General features: G+C 40.8%; 1 protein-coding gene across 1 annotated transcript in view; it reads left to right on the top strand.

Annotated features, from left to right (window-relative positions):
- Positions 1-1,949: 1,949 nt before the first annotated feature.
- LOC308120575 (zinc finger matrin-type protein 4) overlaps positions 1,950-13,516 on the top strand; it is a 53,579-nt gene continuing 42,012 nt past the window's right edge. Inside the window, exon 1 of the mRNA XM_080481246.1 lies at positions 1,950-2,516. The gene's annotated coding sequence lies outside the window, so the exon portion shown is untranslated. The remainder of the gene's footprint in view (positions 2,517-13,516) is intronic.

Below are 13,516 nucleotides of genomic sequence, written 5' to 3'. Positions count from 1 at the left end.
AATTAATGCCATTTTTGATAGATCAAGGGTGGATAATGTTGGCAGTGCTGAACAATCTGGCACCAAACTGGGCTTCTGTGACTTGGATTGTGATTCACGGCTGTGTAATGTTGCCTTGGTTGGATTGGGACTCCAAGGCAATGGATTGTTTATTCAAAATCCACTTCAAAATGATTCTTAATGAAATATGGGCTCATTTGCAGCAATTTGGGATTCCTGAGATAATAGTTTGAAGAAACTGCCAGTTTTAACGCCTAAGTATCTTTTGTTCCGGTGAATGACACATTCAGCCGCACGCTGTGAATTATCTTCATTATGTATCTTGTCTGTTGTCAAATCATTATCCTGCTTTCTGGTCCTTGGAGTCAAATCAGCATGTCTGCAGCGAAATGTAACATGAAGACAAAAACTGCAATTTATAAGTAAAAGACCACTGCGGAACAAACAAGCTGTTCAAGTTATTATGACTGTTTCTTTTAAACCTGACACTGACATTAACATTAACCTGCTCCGAACTGTAGAATTGCACTGCGGTGAAAAGTAACTTCAAACTTTATATGTCCCACACAAGATGGCCAAGATTTCTTTGAATAGTTTGATTTGTTGGATGAATAATCTCAGAATCAAAAGCACTCAGTGTACGATGAACCAGTCAGTCCACCTGCAATATATAAAAGATAATGAGAATTTGTTTGAATAAAATGTTGGGTACTTTGTAGATATGTGTAAGCGTGTGTTGTTCTCTGTCTGTATGTGTTGGCTCTGTGATGAGTTGGTGACCTGTCAGGGGTCTATTCTACCATTTGCCAAGTGTTAGTTTGGATAAGCTCCAGCCGGGTGTGACACCAGTGTAGATCAGAGGTGTCAAACATACAGTCTGTGATCCAACAGTCCACATAGCTTTGACTCAGATACTGCAGTGAAAGCTAGCAACCGTTTTGCTCCCAAAAATATATATCAGCATCAAATCCATACTGTCTGGGTGAGTTTCTGAAAGTATGTACACTGAAGGTTTCAGATATTATGCACCCTGAAGAGTGACCAACTTTTCGGATCACTGCAGCAAAGAAGCTTTCAAATTGCACGCCTTGTAAAACAAGCAGGTGCTATAAATGCAGATATTTTGGGGGGTTATTCTTATGAATATATATGATAAAAACAGATTAATGTTCCCTCTTTACATAATCGGAAGGGAAAAATTCATACTGTTGGTACTTACAGTTTGTAATGTGTTAATTTGAGTCAATTGGATTTAAACTGGTCTGTATGAGCCTTATGAATACGTTTGACCCCCAGAGGGTTCATTGTAACTGGTATGGAACTTGGATGGATGAATATCACAGCAATATGTTCAAAATCCTTCCTGTCATCAGTGGATAACAGCAGATAAAATGGTGAGAGAAACCACATAATCCCATCATAACTGAGAAAATAAATAGCAAGGACAGGTCACAGCAGTTTGTATAAGGCTCACACGCTGTCACTCCTCTTAGCAAGTCAGATTATATCTGTGGATTGTAAGCACAAGTGAATAGTGTCATGTCCTTCCTGGACCATGTAATTTGTATAATTTTAGAAGTGTTAAGAGGTCAAGCTATTCATGGGATTGCAACAAATGGCAGTTATCGTCCATGCGCTCCGAAGATTCATGTGGGTGCACGAATCTGACCTTTTAATTGGTCACCATTTAACACCACTGGCACCATCCTGATGGCAACAACACTGTCTATGCGCCATAATATAATTACAAGCAATTACGAAGTGTAAGTGAGTGTGACCAGGTGATTGTGGGAGTGCAGCATAAACACTTCGAGGGCACGAAGAAAGAAGGGGAAAAGAACAGAAACGCCACATCAATGTGACAGTGATATTATGACCAGGAAAGTGGTGAGATCGTGTTCAGGTGGGTGCATCGTGCAGAGATCTCCTCGCTCCACCAGCCTCGCTCTCTCTACAAATCGAGCATTCAGCGGACGCACACTATCGCGCACGCTGCGTGAGCGCAGAGCGCGTTCCGTCTTTCATTCATCCCACTGAAGGCTGCTCACACTTTCTTCTCCTCCCCCTCCTCTCCCCCACCTCCTCCTCCTATCCTTCCTTCCTCACGATTCTCTTTTAGTCTTTTTTTTTTCTTCTGGCTTTTGTTTTCCCTCCGCGCCGCGGTGCCTTTCGGTCGGAGTAAAAGTGGATGATATCAACAGAGCTCCGGTTCCTCGCGCCTCCGCTATACGACGGACCTAAGAGGAGTCGCTATAAAGGACACGCGCATCACGACTTAGAGCTGCAGCACGGAGTTTGCTTTTTCTTTCTTTTCTTTCCCTCTTAATTTCTTGGTAGTAGGAGGACGACGCACATTGAAGAGAAGAACTATTCGAAAGTATCTCAATGCAGAGCAGCTCCGGCCCCCGGTGAAGTTTTGGAGGGATTTTACGCACAGGTGCGCTGAGAGGATTTAAGGGACGCAGTTGGCGGATGGTTGTCGGCTTGGTGGAGAGGAGTCGCTGCCTCTGCGCAAGGTGAGCAAAGGACGCTGGACTGACGGAGAATCACTGTTCACGGGCTGTTTATCATCAGTTATCGATAGACACCGTCACCAAGGTCGTGTGACAGTTCCAAGCAGAAAAGCGAAAGTTTGTTCACTCACTCAGTATATCTATAGATCATACCCTCTGACTCAAACTGATATTATATTTATATGTAGATTAACAGCATCCACTGACTCATCTATTTTATCAGTGGCATCATCCACATCGTTTTCGTCGTTAATTAGTCAGACTTCCAAACTTCAAGGAAATATCCATTCTGGGATGCAATAGTCCAACATAAAGAAGCTGGAAGTGTTGCCTTGTCTGACCAACAGTGGAACCACACAGATTTTTAGTTTGTACAGAACCAAAGATAGATAAAGCAACTAAGTCCCACTTTGGAAAAGGTGAAACCAGAGAATGATTGGACTTTGGACTGGATAGATGAGCTGACTGATGAATGGCTTATCAAACATAATTGCATATTAATTTCCCAGCAATAGACTATTACAGGAAACTGCAGTAGATTTTAGTTATCCTTCACTTCTTATTGAATTTTGAGATAGTTGGCAACCATGGCACAGTTTAAATTGGACACAGAGCTTTCCCTCATGGTGCAAATCCAAGCTCTGCCCCACCTTCAATAATGACTTAAAGTGAAATATGAAAATCAGACAGATGTCAGATATTATATGGATTTATTTTGATGCTGCATCCAGTTACACTGACGCCTGTCCAACTCATTCAGAGCCATCTCAATGTGAGTATCTGTCACTTTGGGAGGAATGTCCAGTCAGCCTCGTGGTAGGCGTCTGTGGCAGGATGACACCGGCTTATGGTCTTTTCAGAGCTCTCACCTTCATGTCAACATGACCAAGCCACAGACGTTATGGACTATCCCAAAATATCACACAGACTCACTGTAACGAAGTGTCATGTATGCAGACGGCTGGAATGTATGTATGCCATCGCATGCAGCCATCGCTTCAATCTTTTTTTTTTTCTCTCCTCAGGCGACACTCACTGCACTCTTTCCTGTGCTCGTGCATTTCCGCTGAGTTACACTGCTTCTAAATTTCCACATGAAGCCCAGCCGTTCGAGCTGCGCTGAGGCTTCATGCTCTGTTTACATACAGTTATTGATCAGGAGTCAGCACAAGTGATCTCCTGCTCTCCAATCGATCCTGCCTGCCCTTACTTTTACTGTACCTAAGGTCAATGCAGCAGATAGGCCAAGAGAGCATATGAAAGCTACAATTAAAGAGAAAAACACCATATTCAGCATTTTAGACCATAACTCAACAACTGCTTTGAAATGTGTTGATAAACTGTATTCAGGGTCCAGAAAACAAGAAACTTATTGGACTTAAAATGAGTAACTAAAACTGCAAGGCAGTTTTCTTCAATGAGAAACAATGAAAAGAAGCATAGGCTTTGATATTTCTGTTAGCCAGTCATCACAATTCTTGTTTATATGTTTTATTATATTACTAATGGGCCTCATGGTGGCACTGTGGTAAGCACTCTCACCTCACAGCAATAAGGTCATGGGTTAATTGATGACCATAAATTGTCCCTATATGTGTGAAGTGTTGGTGGTTGTCTGTGTCTCTGTGTGTTTGCCCTGTGATGGACTGGTGACCTGTCCAAGGTGTATCCTGACCTCACCCATATTAGCTGGGATTGGCTCCAGCACACTGCTACTGCACAGGATAAGTGGTGTAGAAGGTGGATTGTACTAACTAACATTCAGACACCAGTTTTCTGTACGTGTCATTATAAATTATATTCTCAGACACAAATGATCTTAAGGAAAATTAACTCCAAATAAATTAAGTATGACAATTAGCATTTTTATCATGTCAGACATATGCAAAGAGACTTTATATGTAGTGCTGCCTATGTACAGAATCTTCATTGTCTCACATTTCTGTCTTTCATCGTCTCTGTTGCTTTAAGAATGGGTAAGTTATCTCAGTCAGCTTATCGGCTTTTCCCTCAAAGAGAATATGTCAGATTTTCTGCCGCACATTAAGCATAGACACACACACACACACACACACACACACACACACACACACACACACACACACACACACACACACACACACACACACACACACACACACACACACAGCGTCAAAACCAATAGCACCAAGTGCAGTAATTGAAGCCATGATGATCTTGAAAAGTGGCTGCTGCTTCCTCGCTTTCTTTAATAGGACAGGGATTGATTGAGCGTGTGTGTGTGTGTGTGTGTGTGTCTATTTTCAGGGGCGTGTGATCGTTCTAGTTTCTTTACGATTGATGGTGCATTATGTGTAGGTGTACGTCTTTACGTGTATGTTTTCTTCCTCAAATATATTTTTTCACACACACACACACACACACACACACACACACACACACACACACACACACACACACACACACACACACACACACACACACACACACACACACACACACACACACACACACACACATTGTGCGCTGTGACCTTTTTGCAGACCGTGAGTCGTCTAGGCAGGGGGTGAATCTGCAGCTCCGTTAACGTGTGTGACCATGTACATCACGGTGTGGGCCGTTTGCCCTTTCACAGTGTTCAGTCATTAATAGCTGCAAGATAACTAATATGGAGCCGCCTGCCACGCCAACATGATCAAGATACCGTGTGCGCCTGATAAACGCATCAGTGCCACTCTCCCAAAGAGCTTTGTTCTCGTCTTGAACAAACTAGATATCAATAAAACCGTGTCGTTTTGACAATTATTTGGCTCCCTTTGAAGGAGTGGCAATTCATCACATTTAGCCTATTTCACAAATTTCTCGGAGTGAACAAGAGATACATCTTTAATATATATATCTTGACACGACTGTCGTGTTATGTTAATATCAGTGTTAGACTAAATAACTGGTTGCATATTTCATATCCGGCATTGCAGACAGAGCTCTTTAGAAATCAATTTTCTTTTTCTCCGTCACCATGTACGGAAACTGGCCTTCTGCCAGATCGAGAGGAAATAGGCGGCGGGGGGGGGGGGGGGGGGGGGGGGGGGGGGGTTGACTGTGGGTGCATTAGTCAATGAGAAAAAAAATATGCCTATCAGATGTAGAATGGGCTCTTTTCTTCTGCATTTGTCCAAATCAGTTTTTCTGCTTTGTCAAACTACACATTGTCAAAAGCAGGCTCACATGAGCAACATTATAGAAGCTCAAACTCTCCATACTGTTCATTTCTGTCGGTTAAGTGCTGTAAGGTGACACCCTCTTTAATTCATACCTCTGTGTCTGTGTGAATTGGATGTCATCACATAGTCTTATCTGATACACATTAGTACTCCTCTTTTTGAATGTGCATGCTCATACCGTACCTAGGACATGATATTTATATGTATTGCGTTATGTTTCTGTATGCAAACATTGCGCATTTTTGCTGAAACCAAGCAACAAATCATACAACAAATGACTTGCTGAAGTATCAAATTATCAGTGATATTTGTGCAAAAGCTGCCTTTTTTTAACATCTCTGAGAGAAAATAAAGAAGTTTATCTCCTCAATGCTTTTATCAAACTCACAGTCTTATTTTTTTAAAACATGTTTAGTTTCATGCATGAAATGGAGAAAAACAAAGCTCATGTGATTGAAATATTCAGTAGAGTGGCCGTGAGCATGTGTGTAGTATGTAGGTGAGATTTGCTTCCAGAAGCATTCCTGCTTGAATGTAAGCTTGAGGTAAACACCCTCAAAGTTTTGGTCAACATTGCTTTTAGATTCCCCTCAACGTGGACTATACTTTTTTTTAATTTAATCATTTAACAGTTCATTGATTCTATTAGCCAGAATCGATGCCCCTGATTGCTTCCCTGCTCCTGTTGCTGCCCCTCGAGGAACCGCAGCGTTCAAGAGCCAAAACTCAAAAGGCTTAATCAATTCTTTAAAAGTAATAAAACTTGCACCCTTTTAAAGAGCAGAGCTACCAGCAAACTGAGTAAACAAAAGATCCGAGCAGTGTGAAAGTTAAGCACAATCAATCTTCATAAGAGCAATCCCAAGAAATACTGATCCGGCCCTGTCCGGCCTGAAAACAGCCAGAACCGTTCTTTATCACTTCTACAGTTACTTTACAGTAAAGCTGAACGTGCAGTAGCAATCAAGGAAAGCTCTTTATGCTTTAACTCTACATAATTCAGCATTGCACTCACAAACATCCGCTACACACAAAAAGAGTATAAAATAGGTTTATCACCTCTGACTCCCTGCAGGGATGGCAGCAGACATTTAGTCAGACACACACATGCATGTATAAAACAAGCCCCAGGATTGACAGTTGATGCTGCTATGATATTTGTGTACATGTCCCTGGAGGGCTTAAATACATCATCAGCTCTCAGCTGCATTATACTCTTACTATTTATACACCTGCGTTATAGTCGAACCACCCGCCTCGCAGTGTCGGGGGCGCATTCAGTGTGATGGCTCTGTATCATTTTGTGCAGACCTTTGGTCCCTCAGAACAAGAGGCTCATTTTATTAATTGGGAGAGAAAATGTCATACTGCTGATTAGCTGTTTGCACTCAATTGGTTTTAACAAGGATAAAGTAAGTCAGAGAGTGTTGAGAGAAACAGAGTCAGGAATGTTATTACAAAGAATAATGTGGTTTGTCTCTGTTTGGTCACACTACTCATTTTACATCCCATTTCTTTTATGCTTGCTATTTGTTTTTTGGAATTTGTTATTTGGATTTTTTACTCTTGCTCAGTATCTAATGCCTATCTTTGTGTTCCAGTGCATGTTGCCTCATGGGAAATCTGCTGTTTTGCTGTAATATGGTTATATAGTATACAGTTGTATATTGCACTTTGAAATGCACTATTAAATTATTTATATTAAGTGGTTGCATAGATTTAGGAATATCCATACATTGAAATACGACTTTCAGTCACTGCTTACTGCAGTGTCCCTGTTTTTAGGGACGACACTCTGATTTTGCCTTCTTAGTCAATTCTCCCTAAATATAAAAATAGTATAATGAGTTGCTAATGAAATACAAACTCCAGCAGTTCTGTTGCAACCCACCGTAGCATTCTCCATATGCTACAGTGAAATAACAGCCCCCATTCAAACTTCAGGCCGCTTTTAGTCTCCCACCATTAGCTCATGTTGGCTACAAGTCACACACACACACACACACACACACACACGCACGCACGCACGCACGCACGCACGCACGCACGCACACTGAGGCAGAGATGTGCTCAGCTAAACCAAAAAAAAAAACCCTAACTTTGCCTGGGATAATAGACTTTCACCCTCTAATGACTCCACATTGTGGCCTGAGGCGGTCGTTCTGTTATTAATACCATTAACAACTAATGGTCCACAGAGAAAGATCTTTATGAAGAAAACCAGCCAAGTACCCTCGTGTAAAAAGGAGGTCTTTTGAAGAAATTGAGGTTATAGAATCCAAACAAATTAGATAAATTGAGGTGACTAATAGTTTCTTTATAAACTAACTTGACCTCATTGTGAATTTACATTAGTATGAGAAAGAGGAGCGGCACAGAAGTGCTGCTGAGCATTTGATTCAATCTTCACTAATTCTGACCTGCATTTGGCATCTCTGTCCTCAGAACCAGTTTTGTGTCTGTCAGCACAGATAAGCTGTAAGGAGATCCGCCACATGAATGTCTCCGTCAGGCTGACAGCAGTAATTTACTGGATGTAAACAGAATTCCTGTTGGATCATCTTTAAGGAATCAGCTTGAATGATTCCTTCATTAAAAATGTGTTTTGGGCAGTAAGTGAAAATCAAAAACTAATTACCAGATAGATCATCCCAGATCAAGAAACAAAAGTCTGCATGTCTGTCTAAATAGTGTATCCTACAAGATGGAAGGTGAGTGATGTGTCTGAGGGGCTTTCTCTGTAGATTGGCCTTTGAGCACTGGAAGGCAACGTCACTGTAAAACCCGTTTATTTAACAGATGGAGGTTGATGTTTGTTTGGACAGAGGAAGCTCAATAAAGAACCCAGAAGAAAAATTCTTCATGTTTCATTTAGGGTTTACGTTTCTTTTTTGTTTGTTTTTCTGCAGTGTCCTCCACCAGTGTGAACAAAAGAAGACGCTTTCAAGGGTTCTTTAAAGGAGACATATCATGCTTTTAAATCCTTCCTTTTTACATATAAATCATACAGTTGTGGTCTATATAAAGCGGAACTGCAATGCTTGGGTCTGAATTCCTCATTATTATAGCTCCACAGGCCCCTTTTCTACCCCTTTTCTGATGTGCTTCTGAGAGCAACTCGTTTTGGGGCGGTCTCTTCAAATGCAAATGAGACACTTCATACCCCGCCTCCTCTCCAGGTTGCAGAGGTGACACTCGGTTCAACGCCACCCTGTTCGGCCATCTTTGTAGTTTGATAGAACAGATACAATTATCTAGCGGCGCAGAAACTTTATATTCACACATTATTTACAAAATGTCAACAAGGGAAGATTTGTCCATCCAGCCATACATGTTGGAGCCAGAGTCGGACCCGGCGGAGCGAGATGAAAATGACGATGATGCACCTGCAGAACAACGTCTTCATATGGATGTAACGCAATGGTGTGTTACTATATTTACACTAACTTCTCCATCCATGCCCACTACTACAATACTGCCTGTATTACAACGACTATTTAACACAGAAGTGACATTATAATCTAAAACGAGCACACAGCGCTAACATATGAAGATGGTGCAACTGCTAATGCTAACAAAACAATGACAGAGACGTCTTATCATCACACTTTTTAGCGTTATATACAGCTTACCGAAGTGCTCTGTTCGTCGTCTCCATAGATAGAAGAAACTGACCGCTCAATCAGACGAAGTCTTTCGGCAAATCCTTCTTTATACTGGCGGAGGTTGCTGAAGCAGTCATTCTTGAAGTGATTCGCGCACAAAAAAATGACCTTACCCACAGATGTGGGTACATTTCTGTGAAAAATAAAACTCAACCAGGCACTTCGAAAAGGTTCTGATGCTGGGAGACGGTGTAACGAAGCTTGTGGGTTACTCCATCCAACAACCGAACATTTCGACTTATCCTCTCGTAACTTCGGTTGGACTACAAAATCGCAGCGAGAAACAAAAATGGCGGATTGCTCGAAGTGTCGATGTCCTAATTTGGCAGTTCCGCTGCGAATACTGTGACGTCATTGTTCAAAAAACGTAATAGAGAATAGAAAAATCGAAACAGATTGCAAAATATGACCAAAACAGAATATAAAGATATCAACGGAGCACCTGAAGAGACTACTTTGAACTTTTCTGTACTTCTAAACACTCTAAATATACAACAAAATGCATTTAAGGGCTAAAAAAGTGGATTTAGCATGATATGTCCCCTTTAAGACGTAATGCGTATGGTGGTATCTCATCTGAACAATACGGCGCAGTCCGTCTGTCCACTGGTTGTGCACCAATCACAGGGTGATGTAGGGACAAGCTGTCACCCAAACCATGTACTTCTTTTAGTGTACTAACATATGGCATACCTGGTGATAGTTGCATAGCGCCTGAAAACAAACAAGTATAGACCAGTAAGAAGAATTGTGTTGGTATTTTTCAGACTCCCAGAAGATCACCTGTCTCTTCATGCATACTGACCATGACACTGTCGCATGTTGACTTTGTGATTTAGGTAGGACATGGCTCATTTGTTAAAATCCAGATCAAATAGTCTTTGTTTAGCCTGTTACCATGGCAACAGTCATTCATTAATAACAACAAAAATCCCATTGCAATTACTGCTGAAGTATATAATAATTTGTCAAAATTGATTTATTTGCTTTTCATGTATTTTTGATGTGGTTTTGGGGAGCATAAGGATTTTTTATAAAAAAAAATGTTTTTACTCTCCCAAAGAAGCGAATGAATCAAACATATTTCCCTCATGATTGTGCTACAGTAAATGCCATGGGCTCACAAAGAATAACCAAGGCATAAAATCCCTTCAATATTTGCTGTGACATTTCAGTCCACCACAAATGCTAAGTTTACGAAGGCACGAGGCAAAATGCCAGAACACCAGAGATATTAGAGTTCATTGTCATCAAATCATAAACCTTCGCAAAAAATGATTCACTGTAAACTTGTGGGAATCTTCTGGCTGTCACCAAAGTGTTGGATGAGCTTATAGAAAAGTAGCACATTTCAATCATAAAAGATTCGGATGTTCTTTCCAATAGACATTTTAATTGATACCATATGTTCAGCACTTAGGCTTAGTGGCTTTATAGGCTCTGTGAAATCCCTTTAAATTGCCTTGTGGCTGAAAGGTGCTCAATGAGTAAACCCCCTATACCTTGGAAAGGCTTTTTATTCTCGTCTTAAAATACTATCTATCCAATACATCTCATTTACATCAAGATCTCTTTGGAAAAGTGGAGCTTGGAGCACATATCTGTTGTATATTATGCATCTGTATCATAAAATACATCAGGACATATCCGCAAGATGAATTAATGTTTCTAGCCACAGGTTGCATTGCAATTTATTAGGAAGATACTTAAGACAACAGTTTATCTACACTTCTTCACTTCGACTACAACATCCCTGATGATTAATCTCTGCCTAAAGGACATATTTCAGAATCAATGAAAAAAAACAACATATATTAACACTCCTATGAAGGAGTATATCCGTGACCTTGCAGTTTTTGCTTTACCTTGAGTCTAATCTCTGTCTACCAAAGAGAATTTACCCTCCGTTGGGGTGAAGCGCTGAGAAATAGACTCATCAAACTGCTTATTCATGTCATCCGCCTCTGTTAGGCTGCAGTTTTATTTCCCACACCAAACCTTGTGCCCTTGTACCTCTTCTGTAATTGAGCTTGTGCATGTATTCCATTTGCATTTAGATACTAGAATACTACAAAGCTAGTTCCTGCAGTGCAAACAGAATGAAATGTGAATTTCGATTGAGACTCCAGTCTCCAGCTCCTTTGAAGACCTGATTCTCTGTGTAGTACCTTTGATTGTTACTGTACAAAGGGGAGGCTTATGACTCTTCAACGTGTGTGAATGTGTGTGTGTGTGTGTATATGTGTGTGTAGAGTGAAGGGGTGGGAGGCCGACAGAGTTTAAAAAGATTACATTATCAGGAGTGAAACGAGCAAAAATTGTAATGCGAAACATCAAAGTGACAAGCCGAGTGCTTTCATGATATAGACTTCCACAGTATTAACCCTGCAACCCTTTCTCATTATTCCCACTGGTGACTCATTGGACAGGTCATTGGCTCGCAGGCTGATGTCAATATTTCATCGTCTATATGCATAATTTGACAGTTTAAATTAGAGCTACTTTATTCCAAAACAAGAAGTGATATGAAATAGGAGCTAAGAAAAAAAGTGGAAGCAGACGGTGCGCTCTTCTAAAAAAGTCCCACTTCCCTCAGCCACTTGTTGTTAACAGTCTTTATCTCCATTTTTCATATCTATGATGAGGCATGCATTGTATGTCAGTTCACCAATGAAGGTATATTGTGAGGTAAGACATACAAATAAAAAAATCTATAAAATTAAATACGTGAAATAACCTTTATTGTAGAACCATAAATCTAACAGTTGCAGACTATGGATAAAGACTTATTCAATATTTATAATTTGAAGCATATATTGAAAGTTATGCTTTTATTGTTTATTGTTTCACTTGCTGTTGATGAGAAAAGCGCCTCACATGCATGTTTTTGGACTGTGGAAGGACTCCAGGCATCTGGTGAAAGCCAACGCACACAGGGGAGAACATACAAATTTTTTATTTTTTTTTAAATAAATTAGATTCTCACTTACAAGACAATTGCACGTCATATTACAGCTTAATTTATATTCTCAGGCCAGGCTGCAGAAATTAGTCTTAAGTGATTCTATTTACGAGATATCAAAAAAAAAGGAAAAAAAAAATCCCATCCAGCTCAGAGACAGCTTTTTAATGAATGAGGAGCCAGAGGCTGAGATTTCAGCGAAGGCTCAGAGTTCACTTGTGTGTTAAATACTTGATGTGGTCTTTCAAGAGAATCCCCCGCAGGATCATCCTGTCTTCAGATGCCTCAGGCTTTTTTGTGCTCACTTAGAGTTATCGTCTTCGCAGTCCTCTGTTTAATTGAGTTTAGAGCTTTTTCATTTTTGATTCGAGTTCCTGTTTCTGTGTAATCTTTATCTCTGTCCTCACTTTAACCGTTGAGCTTCTTGACTATTTATTTATACAGTGTTGTCACCTCATGTAACCACCAGATGTCCTCGGTATCTCCCCCTGGTTGCGGTTAACTCCCTGCCACACCTGTCTCCTGCCTCTAACTCCAGTAACAGATTACTTTTGTCATCGGTGAAGACATCTAACAACATAAAGAGCTGCTGTCTCTCCGTCCCACAGCCTGAAGGAGTTTTTAGCTCCAGTCGGTTTTAGCTCACTTTCAGTGTTGGCGATGGATTTGAAGCCCCTGAGTTAAAGTTACCTTACTTTTATTAGCGCTAATGTCTGAAAGCTGGTATTTCTTTCTCAGCTGTTTTGTTGTTGCCTTTTCTCATCATCACTCATTCATTCTTTAACTTTTGTCAAGCTGCTTCCACCCCACAGACTCACCATCAGAGACGCTTAATTCAGCATTAGATTTACGTCACTGCTCATAGTTTAGAACACATAATTTGCTGTTTTTCCTGTGTCTGTGTAAAGTTTTATCTTGCGCTCACCTGTCTGCTTCGTGTCGCCGCACACTTGTCCTTCCTGTGTGTCTGATTAGTGTCTAACGAGTCTCACCTGTGTCCTCCTCTTCTCAGTGTATTTAAACCTCCTTGCCTCACGTCTCTGTGCTCAGTTGTCTTTGCACTGTGCCTCTGACATCCTGCGCATTGCTGTGTTTTTTTTCCCCTTTTGTTAACTGTGTTCCATTTTTTTTTGGACTCTGCTTCTGACTTCCCTCCTGGATTGTGCTTTTGAA

The sequence above is a fragment of the Lipophrys pholis genome (assembly GCF_963383615.2).
Source record: "Lipophrys pholis genome assembly, chromosome: 15".
NCBI lineage: Eukaryota > Metazoa > Chordata > Actinopteri > Blenniiformes > Blenniidae > Lipophrys > Lipophrys pholis.
This window is presented reverse-complemented; position numbering and strand designations above follow the sequence as displayed.